Source organism: Schistocerca nitens, chromosome 7 (genome assembly GCF_023898315.1).
Source record: "Schistocerca nitens isolate TAMUIC-IGC-003100 chromosome 7, iqSchNite1.1, whole genome shotgun sequence".
Taxonomy (NCBI): Eukaryota; Metazoa; Arthropoda; class Insecta; order Orthoptera; family Acrididae; genus Schistocerca; species Schistocerca nitens.
In genome coordinates, this window is record NC_064620.1 from 115,312,435 (window position 1) to 115,333,801 (window position 21,367).

General features: G+C 45.5%; 1 protein-coding gene across 1 annotated transcript in view; it reads right to left on the reverse strand.

The window, feature by feature from the left end:
- Positions 1-21,367, reverse strand: part of LOC126195493 (uncharacterized) — a 453,513-nt gene that overhangs the window by 177,503 nt on the left and 254,643 nt on the right. The gene's annotated exons all lie outside the window — the stretch shown is intronic.

Sequence of the window (21,367 nt, forward strand, 5' to 3'; positions counted from 1 at the left end):
ATTTTGAAGAGTTTGCAGAGGTAAAAGTCCATAGCGTATACTTTCCGTATGGTCGATTTTAGTTGCTACAATGTTGAGAATGAAATGTGGACAAGATACCTAAATTTCATATAATATTTACTGTATAACAATATCTCATTTAATTTAAGTACCACGTAGGTGTCGTATGTAATATTGAGAAATATTCCGTCTTTCGCGACTGTAATAAAAGTTTTATTTACACAGGGCGCGTTTGGCTTTATTTTAAAGCACTTCCATCGGTGAAAGGTATGGCACATACACAATGGTATTCATGTTCTATTTCTCGTTTTTGTTCCACAGTCGCAGTTTTACCAATGGTACTGAAATATATCCCTCTTCTGCAACTGTAATAAGCGACTTATTTAGACCAGACGCGTTTCTCTCTTTTGAAGCATCATAAGAGGACTGTATTTTGTGTCCTCCATTGCCAAGTCACCTTTCGTAGTTTTGTGCTGCGGTAGCACAATATTCAACGTTTGTGTTGGCTCATCAGTGTTTTAGCAAATAAATGCTGTTTGTGTGTGCCACACACAAAATTATATTTCACATAGCTCTGAGCACTTCACTGACAGACGGTATATTCAAGTTCTAATGTTTTTGTAAGTCCACAGTTTTGTTTAATGTATTTTGTCTACTTCCTTTTGATTGATTGAAGTGCTTTAAAATAAAGCCAAACGTGCCCAGTGTAAGTAAAACTTTTGTTACAGTCGCAAAAGGTGGAATATTTCTCAATATTACATACGACACTTATGTGGTACTTAAATTAAATGTAATATATAGGTATCTTGTCCACATTTCATTCTCAACATTGTGGCAACTAAAATCGACCATCCGGAAAGTATACTCTATGGACTTTACCTCTGCAAACTCTTCAAAATTTCGTGCAATGGTTTACTATATTTAATGCTGCATAATAACTGCGTTGAACATCGAAACAAAATTAAGTCATTTATGGGGGGAAGGTATCAGTCAAGAAGATAGGTAAAAATCTAATTTTTGAGCCAAATAGTTTTTTGTGCAATCGAATGATAAAGTGTGTCAAAGCAGTCGGAACACAATGTGTCTGCACAGGCGAGCAGTGCAGTGACAAAATCGCCCACAGCGCGGAATGCAGGGAGCACGTCTTTGTAGCAGCGAAAGGGTTAATGCGGCCGTGGTGGCTTTACTTCATGAACTGCGCGCTCCCCCCTAAACGAAAGCTTGCGAACTATGCTATACTATGGCGCTGCTTCTCTTGGCGCGTGCGTCGTGTGCAACTGGCAACGCAGCAATCTCCCGCGTCTAGGCGGGCATGCGCGAGCCGCCAATATAAAAGAATTGAACTATAGTCCTAGCTGTGTTACATCTAACGGCTAGTGTGTGGATCTAAGTACGACGGGAAAATAATGGTCGGCATATCTGGAAGCATGACCGGGCAAGTTATTATGGATTAATGGGCATAGTGCTGAAGAAACGAAGACTTAAATGTGAAGCGCTCTGTGGGCCCAAGTCGCAACAGTAAAAGCCCGATGCCACATTGTGTCGCTGCCGTGGACTTCCGTCGATCCACCGACAACGAGGGAAGTAAGAGCTACGTAATTTTCGTAGGATAAAATTGTAGAAGGCTTGCCAGTGACTGTGCTTTTCTTTGAAGTTGAACAATTAATAACAAGCACTTTATAATCGAAGTGTTGCAGCTACATTCCACCCGACAATAACACCAAGTAGGTTCCTTCCAATCCTTACCTTATTATTGTCAAGAGAAAATATGTTAATTATCACATTATTTGCATAGACGGTGAAGAGTAAATTTCAGACTGGTTATCGTGGTTAATTGTTGCACTTAATAAGCTTACGCCAACCTTTGCAACTTAATAATAGACTGAAGTAATAATTTTGATTATTAAGATTTGTTTCAATGCATATTCAGCTGAAGTTAATTCAAGGACATTTCATGAAACTATAAAGCTTATTCCACCTGACAATCCCCCAATTAATGAATTATTATCATTCAAAACATAGTTAATCAATTACTGGCAATATATTTCATTATCAGTAGTCTAAACTGTGCAAAGTACCTAATTTTAAAGACAGAATTACAGTCCATTATTCAAAATCTCGATAGATAATTATCTGTGATGTCAGCATTGCACTTAGCTGACAAATTATCAACAAAATAAGTGTAGTTAGATTGTTATGAGATTGTTTTATATGACTACTGAGCCTGACACAGCACTTACGTAAAAGTTCCCGTTCCACCTGCTGCGCTACAAACAGGTAAACTTTATTTTTGACACAATTGTTCACGTACTTAACAGTACTGTCGCTCATCAGTTGAGCTGGCGACCGATTTTTTAATTGCTTTTACAACGTAATCATTTCTTTCAGCAAAATTTCCACTGGCAAAATTTATTTCCAAATTATTTCCATTATTTCATTTACCGATCGTTATTGAATGAAATTACTTATTCAATAACGATCAAGTTATAACGTCTCATGTTTCCCGCGGAATAATCATTATTTACTTCAGATTCGGATGCCTTATCCCGACGCGAGTCAAAATTCATAATTCACGGTCATTGCCAACTTGTAATTTCGCAAATCCCGGGAAGCATGGGGGTGTTATAACTTGACCTCCATATTTTAAGGAAAACAAATGACACTTGGAAGAAATCATCCCCAGAAATCGATCCCACCCAAAAATTTTGGACATAATTTTTACAGTACGCAATTATGACCTCATGAGATTATAGCTTTTAAACTATCACGAGTACCGGTTGTTTATGAGTCGCTATCTCCCCATCGCAGATGCCTAATGCCCGAGCGCGAAGTACGCTGTGGCTATACCAGGGATGTTGGGAAAGTAAGGTCCAATAGATAGCGAAATGGAAACTGCAGTGAAAATACGATTAAGCTTCGCACATACGTTTTGGGGAGTGTCTGTAGTATGCCTGTAGATCGCGTCACGTCTCTATTTTTCAGTTCTGGGCGCACAGTGAGCACATAAAGATGCCTAAAACAAAAGTAACTCCTGCCAAGTATGGGTGCCCGCTGGGAGGATTCTCCTGATTTCAAGCAGTCCCACATAACTTGCGTGCCACGCAGCTCCATCTACATCTACATCATACTCCACAAGCCTCCTAATGGTGTGTTGCGGACGGTACTTTCGGTACCACTATCTGATCCCTCCAAGCCTGTTCCACTCGCGAGTATTGCATGGGAAGAACGACTGTCGGTAAGCCTCTGTATTGGCTGTAATTTCTCGGATTTTCGCCTCGTGGTCAATACGCGAGCTGTATGTGGAGGGAAGCAATATGTTGTGTGACTTCTCCTGAAAAGTGCTGTCCCGAAATTTCAATAGTAAATCTCTGCGTGATGCACAACGTCTCTCTTGTAACACCTGCCAGTGGAGTTTGTTTAGTATCTCCGTAACGCTCTCTCGTCAGCTAAACGACCACGTGACGAATCGCGCCGCTCTTCGTTGGATCTCTATCTTCTCTATCAGTCCTACCTGATAGGTGAACAACACTCAAGAATCTGGCGAACAATCGCCTTATAAGCCACTTCTTCCGATGAATCTGTCTTGTGTCTGCTTTTCCCACTATCTCTTATATATGGTCATTCCACTTAAGGTCGCTCTGGGTAATTACGCCTAGGTATTTTACGGCAGACGCTGTCTGCAACTGTTTGTCGTCAATAGTGTAGCTATACAGTAGTGGATTTCTTTTCCCATGTATGCGCAATATGTTACATTTATTTACGTTCAGGGTCAACTGCCAGAGTCTGCATTATTCTACACTGCAGAGGCCATGAGGACGCGCCTGCAGTGTTTTCGATGAGAAGTGGTCGATCACCCACCATACAGCTCGGACTTCACTGCCTCTGATGTTCAGCTCTACTCACATGAACCACTTGCTATGAAGACAACATTTTGGCATAGACAACGAACTGCAGATCAGCACAAGGCCTTGTATGACGAGGGTATTGGGAGTTGGTACAACGCTGAATGTCTAAGTCATAACGGCGACTATGTAGAGAAGGAGATGTAACAAATTGTTGCACGTAACAAATATTTTATTTTTCCCTATGGTTTCCAAATGGTTCAAATGGCTCTGAGCACTATGGGACTTAACATCTATGGTCATCAGTCCCCTAGAACTTAGAACTACTTAAACCTAACTAACCTAAGGACGTCACACAACACCCAGTCATCACGAGGCAGAGAAAATCCCTGACCCCACCGGGAATAGAACCCGGGAACCGGGGCGTGGGAAGCGAGAACGCTACCGCACGACCACGAGCTGCGGACTATGGTTTCCATTTCGCGCCCGAACGGACCTTGCTTTCCGAATACCCTTCGTAATTAAACTTTCGCTACTTGAAAGGCTTCTCCATGACAAACTACAGATCGTAGTACAATGTAACTTGTGGAAATATTTCGAAGGACATGCGGTAGAGAAGTAATGAAAGGCGATTGAAAGAAAAACATCTTAATTTCCGCATGAGGGATTAACGTTTGTTAATTGTATGCCATTTTTACTTTCTATATCACAAACGTTGCTCGATATGACGACCATCGACATCCACGATAGCCTGTAAACGCACTAGAGGTTGCTCTACTGCTGCCCGAGACCACGGTGGACCACGGAACGTTCAGGTGTCGTGACACAACTTGTGCACTACTCCAAAGTCGCACATTGTGTCCAGCGTTCCCAGCCGGGGCAACGGTAACTTCTTTAATAATTTGTGGCACATTTGGCTGTCCGCTCCCCCACGAGCAAATTCCCAAATCGTCAATTAATGCGAACTTCCGAATGACGTTCTTCAATCCCGGTACGGGAAGAGTACCTCTCCATTTCCGTTTAACGTGTCGATACTAGTGAAGTGCACCACTACTACTGCTGTTGTTTTGATAAAACAGCTTTACGAATAAAGTCCTGCTCGCCTTGTCCTGGCCCATTTTGATTGTCTCAAACTGTAATGCACACCGATGCTTGTATTCCAGCCCCACGTCGCCATACCTCTACCCCAGCACCTAACGGCAAGGCATTACACACACACTTATAGCAACCCAAATCCTGCAGCGTACCGTCGGAACATCATTCCTATAAAGTACTGTTGTTGAGTGGTACTTAAGTAAATAAATTAGTGAAATCAAAGTGAACTAGAAATTAGAATATAAATGAAAAACTTGGTTTAGTTTAGAGAGTTACATACTCGCAAACAGCGGGCAGAACAGCAGAACAGAAGAGACAATGACCGTGAAGTCAGCAAGTTCCACATACGCGGGCGCTGTCGATTCAGCCGTCAGGGCATCGCCCGACCGGCTCACGTGTTTTTCAGTTGTCGCATGTGAGCAAAGGCCCTCGCCTACATGCCAAGAGCCAATGACCGACGTTAAGAAGATTCTTCGAGAAGCTTTTCAACGTGACAGAAGAGGCAATGACCGGCTCACGTGTTTCTCAGTCGTCACATGTGATCAAAAGCCCTCGCCTACATTCCAAGAGCCAATGACCGACGTTAAGAAGATTCTTCGAGGAGCTTCTCAACGTGACAGAAGAGGCAATGACCGTGAAGTCGTTCACCTCCAGTAAATTGAAATGAATAAATACGCGAGACGCAGTGGGTCAGACAGATGAAGACGAAGACGGAGATGGGGACGGAGACGAAGACGAGAGACGAAGGAAGAAAAGAAGAGTAGCAGTAGTTTTCAGTCAGTTTCGGTGCTGAAGACCGTCATGCAAGAAGAGACTGCATCATGCACAGACGCTCCAAGTCCGCCGCTGTAATGGAATAGCAAGCAGCAGCCGCGGCGCCGGAAGACAGAAGTTAAAAGGTATTTGATTTTGACGTACCCGGGTGACTCGTGAGTACGGGAAGGAGACGGCCTCACATCAGCAGTCACCTGTGACCTGGGATGAAGACCTGACAGCCGAAGACTGGCAAGCGGGAGTCCGTGGTTCGAGTCCGGGACACTGGCCTTCCCCCACCGCACCGCTCCGCTGGCCGACGCACAACACCCGCGGCCGCTTAGAGAAGAGAAACACTGGGACGCCACATCCAAGGTATCACCATCCGATGCACGACTTCGCTCGCAATAATTAAACGGGCCACCTCGCGCTGCGCGTCTCCAGTCAACTGGGCGAGACGGCGACACGAGATACACACCGCTACGCGTAATCAGACGCCGCCGCCGCCGCCGCCGCTGCCGCAGCAGAAGACTTCACAAACGACACAGCTGCCGCTCTCCGAACCACAATATTCAGTAAGATACAGTTGTACAAATCTTCAATAAAAGTTATGTCAAATTGATGTTTCATTCGACCTCATACCCGAGCCAAGGAAGAACTCACCCTGCCCACATGTTGTTAAGAGAGACAAGTTAATTTATTTAATACTTTTCACCCTGACAGAATGCTTTAGAATGCTCATCCTGACAACTGACAGCATCAAAAGAGAAAACCCAGTTACATTTAGTGACAGAAGTGTCACATTTAGTAACACAACTGTTACACTGTACACGTACGGTACATATCCTTCCGTCTACACTTTCTCTAGCAGCGAAAGTATTATTAAGGCTGGTGCATAAGTTCGTAGCGTTTTTGCTTTGCATATTGGTATTCAGGTTACTATGGTTTTATTTACCGGCTGTTTGAGTTTACATACTGTCTTTTGTCATTTGTAGGCAGAGTGGGGCTGTGGACGCTAAAAAATGAAGAGCCAAGAGGAAAATCTGAACATTTCCTATACATTTTTCTGTTTGAGTTCAGTAGAGGGGTGACAGCAGCAGAGGCAGCAAGAAACATTTGCGCCCTGTATGCGGATAATGCCGCTGGACAGAGGGTCGTTTTCACATTTGTGACTCTCCACTATCAGGAACACTTTCGAGCACTGATTAATATCGTTTAAACGCATCAAACCACAGTGATCTACGTCAGTGTAGTCGAGAACTAGTAAAATCGATGAACTTTGATCATTCTACCATCATGCGACATTTGCATGCAAAAATCTGGCGTATGGGTGCCGCATGCTCTAAGCCAAAATCACCGAAATCAGCGATTGGCGACATGGACATCTCTAATTGCTCATTATCAATTGGCTTGTAAACAAAACCGACCATTCCTATCCTGTATCGTTACTGGTGACGAGAAATGGGTCTTAATGCTAACGTAAAGAAAAGAAAAAAAAAGACATGCGCCCTTCTACGAGGGTTGGAACTTAAATGGTGGCAACTATTTATTCACAACCGATACAAAAGATTATATTGGAACAACTAAGCCCTCGGTCACAAATATTAAGTCAAAACTGATCTGGTTTCGACGCTACTATGAGCGTCGTCTTCAGAATTAGACTAACTGTACTAAAACATATTAGGTATATAGTACATTAATAAAATTAAGGTTTGTACTGACTCGGAAAGATGCAGTACTTACAAGTCACATATTTAAAAAGATCTAAGCCGGAAAGGCGACGTCATGAACAGTTGTGAGATGGCGAGCCGCTAAGGGCTGCTCGTACTGTGAACAAGGGTTCCAACAATAATTCTGACACGGTCACTGAACTTTAGCAGCTATGTTCAAAGTTTTACGATACCAAAGAGTTACCAGCGTAGTGTAGAACCCGTTGTCAGCGATGTGGAGGGCGTAGTACACCGCTAGCAGAGCCTGTTATGCTGATGGAGCGAATGGAGCGGTCTACTGCCTGTCCAATCTCTGCAACAGTTCTGACGCGAATGCCACGAAGCGGTTCCTTTATCTTCGGAATCAAATCAAAGTCACAAGGACTTAAGCCCGGGGAGTATGGTGGATGGTGCAGTACGTCCCAGTCCCATAGACCGAACAGAGCAGCCTCAGCTTGCGCTGTATGCGCCCTCACATTGTCGTACAAAGTGATGGGTGGGTTGCGCAGAAAGTGTGACCGCTTCTTTCGTAAAGCTGGTCGCAGGTGATGCTCCAAAAACGAACAGTAGTACTGTGCATTGACGGTCTGCCGTCGAGGAACGTAATGCGTTAGGATAACACCATCACAGTCATACACGAGAATCACCATAACTTTCACCATACTGATGCTCTGACGCACTTTCGACTTACGCGGCTACCCATAATGACGCCATTCGTTGGAATGGCTTTTCAGTTTTGGCTCGTACGATGTGGCCCATATCTCATCGAGCGCAAGAAAGCCTCTCCTTTGCAGTGGTAGCGCTCCAAGTGCGTCTGAGCAGCGTCGTAATGCATCCATTTCTGCATTTTCGTCAAGTAATGCGGAACCCATCGTGATGCAATTTTTCGCATGCCCAGGCGATCCTTCAGGATGCGAAGCAGAGCCGTACGAGCTAATCCGATTCCGTGGGCGAGCTCTCTAATTGTATGGCGTCGATCACTGTCCACTAACGAAGCAACAGCATGCACTTCTTCTTCAGAGACGCTAGGACGACCTGCCCGATGCATGTCTGCCACAGTTTGCCGACCTTCGTTGAAAGCTTTTACCAGACGTGCCACTGTTCTGTACGGCAATGCCGATTCCCCGCACGCCTCTTGAAAACCTTGATGACACTGTCATGCTGTTTGACCTCTTTTTTTTCTTTCTTTATTGAATTTCAATTCCCCCCGAAGGGGGCGGGCTGGCAGCAGCTTACTACGCCGCTCTTCAGCCTATAGAATTTGTTTTAAAAAGATGAAGACCATAAAAAATAACAGTTGGCGATAAAATCGGTGACTTAAAGGTAAAATGGCAGAAAATTCTGGAACTTAAAACATAAAACACAGGGTTGATGATGCTAAGAAAAGACACAAGAAGCAGAAAAATAACAGACAGACAGTAAAAAAAAAACACAGTGACAGTCTGGTTTCTGTTCGTAAGATATAAAATGCACACCCAGCGACAGCATGGTTTCTGTTCGCAACACTGTGGAAAGACGCACAACACTGAACACTCACTTAAACACTGCACTAAAAAGTTGGCACAAATATGACATACCACAGCCGAGAGCAGGTGGGGGGGAAACTGGACAGATGATGGAGAAATAAAGGGGGAGAAGGAGAGGAAAAGAGAAGGGTGGGAGGGGGGAAAGAAGCCAATGGAGAATGAGGACCCATAAGAGGGGTGGGGGGTGCAAAGCAGACGTGCCAGGGAGGGGGGAAGGCAGAGGAGGGGAATGCAAAAGGACTCGGGGGGTGGGGGGGAGAAGGGACATAGGGGAAGGTTGGGCGGGGACAAAACACAGGGTGGAAGGGGGGAGGAAGTGGGAGCCCAGGGAAAGGACGGAGGAAAGAAGGGGGGTGAGAGAGTTGATAGGAGGGATAAATGGAGGGAGAGAGGGCATCGTCTGGGAGGGGGAGTTGATGGAAGCCACCTTGGGAAGGGAGATGTAGGGTGGAGAGATGGAGGGTAGGGGGGACACAACGGTGAAGACGTGGCAGGGGGCGGGGATCAGAGAGGAGAGGAGCAATCAGGGGGTGAGGGGGTTCAAGACGGCAAGAGGTGTAGAGGATGCGGATATGTTCGAGGAATAGGAGCAGATGGGGTAAAGGAATGAGATCATAGAGGATCCGCGTGGGGGACGGGAGGCGTATACGGAAGGCGAGGCGGAGTGCATGACGCTCAAGGATCTGGAGGGACTTATAGAATTTGGGGGGGGGGGGGCAGATATCCAGGCAGGACTGGCATAACAGAGGATGTTTGATCTCTGGCACATTCAGTATTTATCCAACTTCGTTGTTCCTGTTTCGAAAACATAGTGACGTAACGGAGTCACCGTTACGTTAGACCGCTTGCTCACAAGTGACTGTGTTTCCCTCGATTGTGCGCACGCCGGTGACGTGGGAGGGGCGAGTCCATTTGCTCGGAGGTAAGGAAGGTATGCCAATAACCTATGCTTATCAGCGACAATAGTAGATTCCATTGCATAGTGTCTCCACAGCAGTGTTGCCACTATTTAACTTCCAACCTATGCATGAAAGAGAGTGTTATGCATCTGGTGCAACAGCGACTGTGTGGTAGACTTCGAATTGTTTCCTCGAGGTGTAACCATCACTGCCAACATTTATTGTCAACAACTAAGACGTCTTGCAAACGCAATCCAAGAACAACCACCAGGAAGACTGAGAGAAGTAATGCTACTCCACGATAACTCCCACCCACATTCTGCTAGACTGACAAAAAAACAGTACACAGGCGCTGCGTTGGGACGACATTCCGCACCCACCTTATTCAACTGACCTTGCTCTCTCAGATTTTCACATTTTTCGATCTCTGCCGAAAAATCTTCAGGGAATTCCTTGCAGGAAGAAAATACGCTCCGAACAAGGCTCGACTAGTGCTTTACCTCAACCCCATGTGATATCTACAGTTGCGGAATCGGAAAAATATCCCACCTTTGGCAGACTATTGTAAATAGTGAAGGGGACATATTACTTATGATTAAACACTCTGTTATGTGCATATGTTTTGTTTACTAAAGTTATGGGAAAAGTTACGATTTTATGCACCAACCAAATATAACCACCCTGTACTGCAGAGTGGAGTGAGTAAGAGCTTCGCAAAATTCTGTTTGATATTGGTGAAGTGCTTCGTTCATTGTCAAAGCGCAGTTTCCAAACTGTAGCTCGTAACTTAGATATCTTTGCTTCCACATTTTTTGCTGTGATTCGAAAATGCAGTGTAAATGAATCAAACAAATACGTAATTAAAGTAAAAATACAGCGCTATTTGATTGCTAGTATCGCTGTTGTGCGTTTTTTTCTTTGAATTTTAAAACTGGCGCTGTTACAGTAAAGTACCTTTTTCAGGAGACACACTGTTCTTCAACGCGATTTGCATAATTAATCTGTAATTTCCATTTCACAATAATTCTTCAGTTACTGACGTTTATTTATTTTAAGCCGGCCGTTGTGGCCAAGCGGTTCTAGGCGCTTCAGTCCGGAACCACGCTGCTGCTACGCTCGCAGGTTCGAATCCTGCTTCGGGCATGGATATGTGTGATGTCCTTACATTAGTTAGGTCTAAGTAGTTCTAAGTCTAGGGGACTAATGACCTCAGATGTTAAGTCCCATAGTGCTCAGAGTCATTTGAACCATTTGATTTATTTTAATTTTGAGGCGCATGTATAGGTGCGGTATAGCAACACGAGAACAATGTTAAAATGGAATTGAACAAATATGTGCGCGAGGTTGACGTTTTGGGTACTTACAGGGTGACAATTATTGAAAAAAATGTAAATTAGTTACAAACTACGGCGTGCACACAATTTATGCATCATGTAAACGTCACTATAAATATTCGGATTTACGTTATGATCTGTTCGGTATGCCTGCCATCATTGGCGATAATGTGGCGCAGACGAATAGCGAAATTCTACATGAGCCGCTGAAGTGTTGGAACATCGATGCTGTCGATGATATCCTAGATGGCTCTTTTCAGCTCAAATATGGTTTTCGGGTTGTTGCTGTAATCTTGTCTTTAATAGATCCCCACAAAAAGGAGTCACATGTGTTCAGATCCGGAGAATATGGCGACCAATCGAGATTCATACCAGTGGCCAGTGGCCTGGTCAGAGCCAGAATGAGGTCTCCGAAGCGCTCCTCCAGGACATCAAACACTCTCCTGCTTCGATGGGGTCGAGCTCCGTCTTGCGTGAACCACCTCTTGTCGAAATAATGGTCACTTTGGATAATGGGGATTAAATCTGTGGTGTCACCGCCAGACACCACACTTGCTAGGTGGTAGCCTTTAAATCGGCCGCGGTCCATTAGTATACGTCGGACCCGCGTGTCGCCACTGTCAGTAATTGCAGACCGAGCGCCGCCACACGGCAGGTCTAGAGAGACGTCCTGGCACTCGCCCCAGTTGTACAGCCGCCTTTGCTAGCGAAGACACTGACCAATACGCTCTCATTTGCCGAGACGATAGTTAGCATAGCCTACAGCTAAGTCATTGGCTACGACCTAGCAAGGCGCCATTACCAGTGTCTAGTGAAATGGAGATTATATCTGTACAAGAGCGATGTACACCGATTATGGATTAAAGTTAAGTATTACAAGATTTTCGTACTTTATTGCAATTCTCAAGACATTGTCCTGTTCCAGACCTCACGCAAATCTGCGTGAGCTTAACGCGTGCCTTTCGGCTTCCTCTCGTTGTGACTTGGCTGTCTTCCATAGTCACAACAAAATCAACTCCCAAAACCTTCACGTACCCTTCGGTAGTCACCATGCCATCAAGAAATATCGCACCGATTATTCCGTGACTGTACACTGCATACCACACTGTCACCCGTTGAGAGTGAATAGACTTCTCGTTCGCGAAACGCGGATTCTCCGTCCCCTAAATGCGCCAATTTTGCTTACTCACGATCCCATCCAAATGAAAGTGGGTTTCGCAGCTAAACCAAACCACGTATGCGCATACTGATTCCCGTCATGTCCCGCGGCCAACCGCGCAGTTTGAACGTCCTAACGGAAACCGTTCAGAAGTTATGACTCTTATATTTAATATACACTCCTGGAAATGGAAAAAAGAACACATTGACACCGGTGTGTCAGACCCACCATACTTGCTCCGGACACTGCGAGAGGGCTGTACAAGCAATGATCACACGCACGGCACAGCGGACACACCAGGAACCGCGGTGTTGGCCGTCGAATGGCGCTAGCTGCGCTGCATTTGTGCACCGCCGCCGTCAGTGTCAGCCAGTTTGCCGTGGCATACGGAGCTCCATCGCAGTCTTTAACACTGGTAGCATGCCGCGACAGCGTGGACGTGAACCGTATGTGCAGTTGACGGACTTTGAGCGAGGGCGTATAGTGGGCATGCGGGAGGCCGGGTGGACGTACCGCCGAATTGCTCAACACGTGGGGCGTGACGTCTCCACAGTACATCGATGTTGTCGCCAGTGGTCGGCGGAAGGTGCACATGCCCGTCGACCTGGGACCGGACCGCAGCGGCGCACGGATGCACGCCAAGACCGTAGGATCCTACGCAGTGCCGTAGGGGACCGCACCGCCACTTCCCAGCAAATTAGGGACACTGTTGCTCCTGGAGTATCGGCGAGGACCATTCGCAACCGTCTCCATGAAGCTGGGCTACGGTCCCGCACACCGTTAGGCCGTCTTCCGCTCACGCCCCAACATCGTGCAGCCCGCCTCCAGTGGTGTCGCGACAGGCGTGAATGGAGGGACGAATGGAGACGTGTCGTCTTCAGCGATGAGAGTCGCTTCTGCCTTGGTGCCAATGATGGTCGTATGCGTGTTTGGCGCCGTGCAGGTGAGCGCCACAATCAGGACTGCATACGACCGAGGCACACAGGGCCAACACCCGGCATCATGGTGTGGGGAGCGATCTCCTACACTGGCCGTACACCACTGGTGATCGTCGAGGGGACACTGAATAGTGCACGGTACATCCAAACCGTCATCGAACCCATCGTTCTACCATTCCTAGACCGGCAAGGGAACTTGCTGTTCCAACAGGACAATGCACGTCCGCATGTATCCCGTGCCACCCAACGTGCTCTAGAAGGTGTAAGTCAACTACCCTGGCCTGCAAGATCTCCGGATCTGTCCCCCATTGAGCATGTTTGGGACTGGATGAAGCGTCGTCTCACGCGGTCTGCACGTCCAGCACGAACGCTGGTCCAACTGAGGCGCCAGGTGGAGATGGCATGGCAAGCCGTTCCACAGGACTACATCCAGCATCTCTACGATCGTCTCCATGGGAGAATAGCAGCCTGCATTGCTGCGAAAGGTGGATATACACTGTACTAGTGCCGACATTGTGCATGCTCTGTTGCCTGTGTCTATGTGCCTGTGGTTCTGTCAGTGTGATCATGTGATGTATCTGACCCCAGGAATGTGTCAATAAAGTTTCCCCTTCCTGGGACAATGAATTCACGGTGTTCTTATTTCAATTTCCAGGAGTGTAGTTCCATAATTGTCATCCTGTATGTTACTCACTATTTTTCACGTAGAATAACAATTGTTCTCGAACGGGATTTCAAAACACATTGATCATACATCACCCCCCTCCCCCTGTTCCTCTTCCCTCGCCCTCAAGTTACCTGGAATTGGAGGGGTGTCAATGCGCTGCACAGTACTTCGCGCTCAGGCATTAGGAGGCCGTAGCAAGGCAGAACGAATGACACACAACCGGTGCGCGCGAAAGTTTAAAAGCAGCATCTTCAGAAACCATAACTGCGTACTATAGTAATTGTCGCCCAGATATTCACATCGTATCGATTGCTGGAGCTGATATCTTGCGAGTGTGCTTTTTTCTCCTTAAAACAGGCGGTCAAGTAGGTGATATTTCCTTGTTAGTAACCCGTCTTTAATTAATAAGTTCAGAATTCGGCGAACAATTGCCTCCTATTTTGTTCATTGGTTCAAATGGTTCAAATGGTTGTGAGCACTATGGGACTTAACATCTGAGGTCATCAGTCCCCTAGAACTTAGAACTACTTAGACCTAACTAAACTCAGGACATCACTCACATCCATGCCCCAGGTAGGATTCGAACCTGCGACAGTAGCGGTCGCGCGGTTCCAGACTGAAGCGCCTAGAACCGCTCTGCCACACCGGCCGGCTGTTCATTGGTACTGCGATGCCATTTTTTACGTAATTCAACACCCCACGTGTAGTGAAAACACTCGGTTCGAACTCATCATTAACACTTTTCTCTCTCTGTGAGCCACAGTATTTTCCTTTTCCCTTATGTTCAGCTCTTGTGTTTTATTACGTGACTCTTTCTCTCCTAGTTCCACGCCTTCTTCTCACAAGGGAACCTCCCCATCGCACCCCCCTCAGATTTAGTTATAAGTAGGCGCAGTGGATAGGCCTTGAAAAACTGAACACAGATCAATCGAGAAAACAGGAAGAAGTTGTGTGGCACTATGAAAAAAATTAGTAAAATATACAAACTGAGTAGTCCATGCGAAGATAGGCAACATCAAGGACAAAGGGAGACCAGCAGCATCGTGGTCCCGTGGTTAGGGAGAGCAGCTACGGAACGAGAGGTCCTAGGTTCAAGTCTTCCCTCAACTGAAAAGTTTAATTTTTTATTTTCAGTTTATGTGACAAACTCTTATGTTTTCATCACTTTTTTGGGAGTGATTACCACATCCGCAAGAAAACCTAAATCGGGCAAGGTAGAAGAATCTTTTTACCCATTCGCTAAGTGTACAACTTAGGTGGGCCGACAACATATTCCTTTCATGTGACGCACATGCCGTCACCAGTGTCGTATAGAATATTTCAGACGTGTTTTCCTGTGGAGGAATCGGTTGACCTATGACCTTGCGAACAAATGTTTTCGGTTCCCATTGGAGAGGCACGTCCTTTCATCTACTAATCGCACGGTTTTGCGGTGCGGTCGCAAAACACAGACACTAAACTTATTACAGTGAACAGAGACGTCAATGAACGAACGGACAGATCATAACTTTGCGAAAATAAAGAAAGTAAAATTTTCAGACGAGGGAAAACTTGAACCAAGGACTCCTCTCTCCGCAGCTACACACGCTAACCACGAGACCACGGCGCTCCTGACTTTACAAGCTCCTTGATGTTGCATATGTTACACGTGGACTACTCAGTTTGTATATTTTATTAATTTTTTTCATAGTTTCACACAACTTCTTCCTGTTTTCTCGATTAATCTGTGTTCAGTTTTCAAGGCCTATCCACTGTGCCAACTTATAACTAAATCTGAGGGGGGTGCGATGGGGAGGTTTCCTTGTCAGTACCATTGCTGCCAGCGCTGACAGTTGAAATCTTACTTCCTATTTATTATTATTTATTGTTTTATTTCTCAGGTGCGAATATGAACTCTGTGTGTGTGTGTGTGTGTGTGTGTGTGTGTGTGTGTGTGTGTGTGTGTGTGTGTGTGTCTTTGCATATGTGTGTATATTTTTTAACTGAACTACTACGATTTTTTAGTTTCTAAATGTAGTATAACGTGCTTATCGCAACATATGTAATGTACTAGTAAAATATGTAGAATGCCTTGTTAGATGTACGAGTAGGCTTATGATCCTGACGTTACCAGGTTAAATAAATCAGTTAGAAAATAAATAAATAAAATGCCCAAGCTCTTCTATACTGAATATGCCAGAGGGATGGTCAGTAGTGAGGGGTATGACAGGAACGATTATAAAAAAGTGCGTATGGACATATGCTCTATTCTGAATGGTTTCCGAGGTAGAAGGCGTTTAATGCAAATTATTATTTTCTGTGTTATTCAATACGTTGCCAGGTTTACACATGCACGACAAAAACTTTCTAATATCCCAATGTCAACTGTAATGAATTTGTACTCTCGTGGGAGAACATGTTGTGTTGCTTGTCTGAGTGCCTCTACACGTTCCGTAACGAAGGCAGCAGCGTCCATGAGGCGACCAAGCAGTTCATCTCTCGTATTCAGCTTTCATTTCTACACCTCACCCTTCATCCATGCCCATAAAAATGGTCTATCGCCGTAAGGTCATACGATCTGGGTGGCCACTTAACTACTACGACGAATCCAACGTATAAGTGCGATTGAGATATTCCCTCACACGTCTGCTAAAATATGGAGGGGCTCCGTCATGTTGGAACCACGTTGCTGTCTGTTTGACCACAGTAACGTCCTCAAAACGTACAACTAATTCTCTCCCTTCATTTGCCCTTCTAAAATGACTGAGCCTATGAACGTGTTACCGATCATGGTCCACTAAACATTGATCGGAAAACGATCTGGAAACTGTTTTCCACAGTAGCATGTAGATTTTCGAGCGACCATCGATGATTATTATGTGTGTTTCTGATTCCATTGCGAGTAAATGTTGCTTCATCAGTAAATAGCATTACTGGAAGCAAGTACATTTAACCAATGGCAGAATTCTGGTCGTGTGGCATTTGTCGCCAATGTGAAGATTATAGATACGCTCTATGTGAAATGGGTACAACTTTTCTGTGTTTGATGTTCACCATATACGTGTTCGTGGACCACTGATAGCGCAGAAAATCACCATGTGTTAGTAGGAGGACTATGCTGCACCATTTCAATAATGTGTTGCTGTTCCTGCACAGGTTGTTGAGCTACAAGTTCAGGAGAGAAATGGCAACAATTCAATGGGTCGGAAAGCGCCGACGGTGTTCTTTGACGGCAGCAAGAGCACTGTTATTGCAGAAGCCGTAAACAAACACCGCATCTGCATCTGCATATTTTTAATTGATGTAGATATGTGGCATTTTAGCCAGTGCTTGTACAAGCACAGTAAAAGATGTCCGTTTATTTTCATTAGAATATAGCCAATGAACAAGATACAGTATTTTATCATTTTCATTTGCCATCTTTATCATTTTTTACTTGGACCAATGCCTATGAGAAGTGATCTGTGGGGTATGTCTTTTATTTTATTCCTAACTTTCTCTTTGTGATCAGTAGTCTCTATTACATGAATACTCCCTGTCTTGGCGGGCCGGGGTGGTCGAGCGGCCCTAGGCGGTACAGTCTGGAACCGCGTAAACGCCACGGTCGCAGGTTCGAATCCTGCCTCGGGCATAGATGTGTGTGATGTCCTTAGGTTAGTTAGGTTTAAGTAGTTCTAAGATCAGGGGTACTGATGACCTCACAAGTTAAATCCCATAGTGCTCAGAGTCATTGAACTCCCTGTCGTGCATGAAATACGTTTTGTTAGCAAACTTAGAAATGGACGCTGAACGTTTGGAATGCTGGCGAGCGGTGCGGGGGGGGGGGGGGGGGGGGGGGGGGCGTACTAGGAGAGAGGAGAGACAGCTCGTGGCAGAAGTATGTCTTGGCGTATGTGACTTCGGCACGTAGATGCAACGATCTTTCCCACTGACTCCGTGGCCATGTGTTTCCTTTGGGGTCTAAGGCGCTGCAGTCATGGACTCTGTGGCTCGTCCCGGCGGAGGTTCGAGTCCTCCCTCGCGCATGGGTGTTTGTGTTTGTCCTTAGGATAATTTAGGTTAAGTAGTGTGTAAGCATAGGGACTGATGACCTTAGCAGTTAAGCCCATAAGATTTCACACACATTTGAATATTTTTCCTTTGGTTGCTGGAAGTTTGCGGATGTTTCGAGATAGGAGAGAGTCTGTCCGTTAAAACTGGCAAACAAGGATTCCATAGGGCGTGCTTCTAACGTGAGCTAATTGAGCCGTTGTGTTGCGTCCGGAAGCTAGAGCTCTGATTGATCAGAAAGTGCGCCGGAAGTCGCGTTCTCTCGCGGCTGTATTCGAGCGAACTGGGCAGTTTAAGACGGGACTAGCTATAGGCTGGACGTGTCGGAGACGCTGTTGGCCGATGGGGACACGCTGTGCAGCTATACCAGGAGGCAATGCGACTGTTCGCTGGTGCACTGTTGGTAACTTTGTTGTCAGAGTTTGCTATTAGTCCCAGTTATTTGTACCAAACTCTTTGCTGAACTCTTGTCGTTTGCTGTGTCGTAAGCTGAATTCTTTATAACGCCCTGCTTTAGTTTGAACAGTGTGTGCACTTTCTTGTTTCAATGATTGTAATTAGCATCTATTTTTTCTCTCGCCCTGTTCTTGTCCCGTGCAAAACGGTTAACGAAGTTTTAAGTTTATCAGCCCTGAGAGTTTCTGTGAATCAGTAATATCATCTGTCTCTCTTGTTCTCTGCCCTCAGCAATGCTTAACTCTGTAGCAGCATGCTGGATCACCCAAAAGCCGGCCGCTGTTGCCGAGCGGTTCTAGGCGCTTCAGTCCGGAACCGCGCTGCTGCTACGGTCGCTGGTTCCAATCCTGCCTCGGAGATGGATGTGTGTAATGTCCTTAGGTTAGTTAGGTTTAAGTAGTTCTAAGTCTAGGGGACTGATGTCCTCAGATGTTAAGTCCCATAGTGTATAGAGTACAAATTACCTACTAAGACGATAAGGACCTACCACATTGTTATATTTGAATCCATCGCATGCTTCGCCGCAAGTGCTTGGACTCGCAGACTGAACATACAAACTAACAAGACAATTGCAAGACGAGGTCAACGTAGTGTACTCCTGAGAATGAGCGGAGCCTTCAACACCACGTCACTAGAGGCACTTTGCGTTGTGATGGGGACCTGCCCTATAGACATAACAATACGTTATAGAGCTGCACTTTACTGGCTTGAGAGGGACAGGGTAGATAAATCACCGAAATTAAGGGAATCAACATTATGAACAAAACACAAATGAAACAATGGCAGTTTCAAACATGGCAGAGGCTCAGCTGCCAATCCCTGTACCAAGAATCCATCACCCGCAGATCTTCCAGCATTTCGACACAATTTTCTAGCGTTGCTTCTTTCCATACAATAGTCGTTATCGAAATTTCTATTCTATCTACTACCTCGTTTGTATATACTCTATGTCCCAGGTGGAATGGTCAGTATTTAGGATTATGACAAGAATAATCACTCGAAGCAAAAATGCCTAGTAAACTCGAGCTCTAAAATGCATACCTTAACAGCTATGAGCTATGAGCTTCGATATTTTTTACTGCAAGCTCTTGGCCTGTCGTATTTTGAGAGGTGTAGTATGGGTCAAACGAAGTAAAAAAGTACAGTATACATGGCCTCTAAAGTTGATACTTTATGAACTGTCATGTCCTGACTTAGGTGGGAGAGGGAAAAGGGTTACTAGTCAGTTTGCGCTCCCGAGCGGTACAGAGCAGAAGGCAGAAGGACAATTCACAGTGAAGGCATTTGATTGTTTTCTTCTGAGCCAACATCGGTACAGGCATTTACTAGAAATGCAGGTGGTGAGACTCGGTAGGCAACTCGTTGTGGAGACTCTTGGACAAACAGGGTTTTGAAATAGTTGTTTATTCCAGACAGGACTAACTAATACATTGGAGGCTAGTTCTAGGGTTAGAAAAAACATGAATAACACTGTTACAATAGACACCAGTGCAGAAGTCCCAGGAGTGGATGCTAACCACAGTAGCAAACACTAGAAGCATCTTAAGGCAACAACTTAGTTGCAAAACAAAACACACTGACTGTGACACTGTTCACTGAGGCACTCCAAGTGAGAGAGCAGACTTACGCGGAGCTGGACCGAGGCTGGAGTCTACGAACCAGGATTCAGCGCCCAAATCGTCTGGCTGAGAACTCCGCCAATATGCGGAATCTAGGGGTTTTAAAGAGTCGCGTGGGGGCATTGTTTTTCCCACTTAAAGCCACCCAGCCAATCCCGTAGGCCTCTTGCAGGCGCCTGCTAATCACGGTTTAGTTAGGTCCCCTCTACTGCTCCGAAGGCGGGGATGTTAATTCAGTTGCACTAACTGAGTCCGTATTTGGTATCAACATTGTTCAGCCGAAAGCTACACGTAACTCCTCTGCCAAATAAGACTTGCAACATTATTGTTTCAAATAACTTCCGGGAATTCAGCCAGGTAACACTTTCAGTGACCGCCGATATTTCGGCGGGAGAACACCCCGCCATTTTCAAGGCCTTGAAAATGGCGGGGTGTTCTCCCGCCGAAATATCGGCGGTCGCTGAAAGTGTTACCTGGCTGAATTCCCGGAAGTTATTTGAAAGTTGTACACGCCAGGAGAAACTCACGTCCAACATTATTGTTATACGTCATTTAGCCCCGCCCCTAGGGCTCCCCGGAGTAGGAACTGCTACATCAACAGTTCTTTAGCGTTTTCGCTCTCTTTCTAACCCTTGTGAGCCTACTGCCGTTGCTGTTCTCAAGGCTGATATCAAGCTGGCCTTATACGCTACTACGTGCTTGTTAGTTACCAATTTCTATGGTGGCAACCTACCACAGCGTCTAGACGACATATGAAGCTACATGTTGATTCCTTGAAGAGTAACTAACGCCCTGGGACCGCGTCTGGGGCGTCTGCATTTTCGCAAGGCTGTCCTCTTAGGGTTTACTTCTCTCCTAGTTTCATCTGCCCTAAGCATCGTCTCTGCTTCCACGCCTTGGAGCGCCTGTCCTCCTTTCCCACAGCTTTAAGATAACACTACAGCACCAAGGAATAATCAATATATTACACATTATCTGTTACGCAGTTAAACTTCGTCCATGTATAAAGTAACTGTAACAAATCCAAAGGTTTAAATTCAGTCTTTTACTTCAAGCCTCGCCGATAATTTTCATATGCATCAGGCAATCGATGAGATACGGCTAAACATTGGGTTCGTCTCCAGAAAGTCATACAGTGCTAATTGTTTCTATTGCGTCAAGATGCAGAAATTGTTTTGCTTGTTTTTAGAGCAGAAATCCCTGCTACTTTAATTAACACTGTGAAGCCATTGCATTTATGGGGTACGACACCTTCATCAGTGGATGTGATAAAAAGACAATGGGGATTAGTAGTTAAATGAATTCACGTCCCACTTCTGTCTATTTTTGGCCAGAAACGCA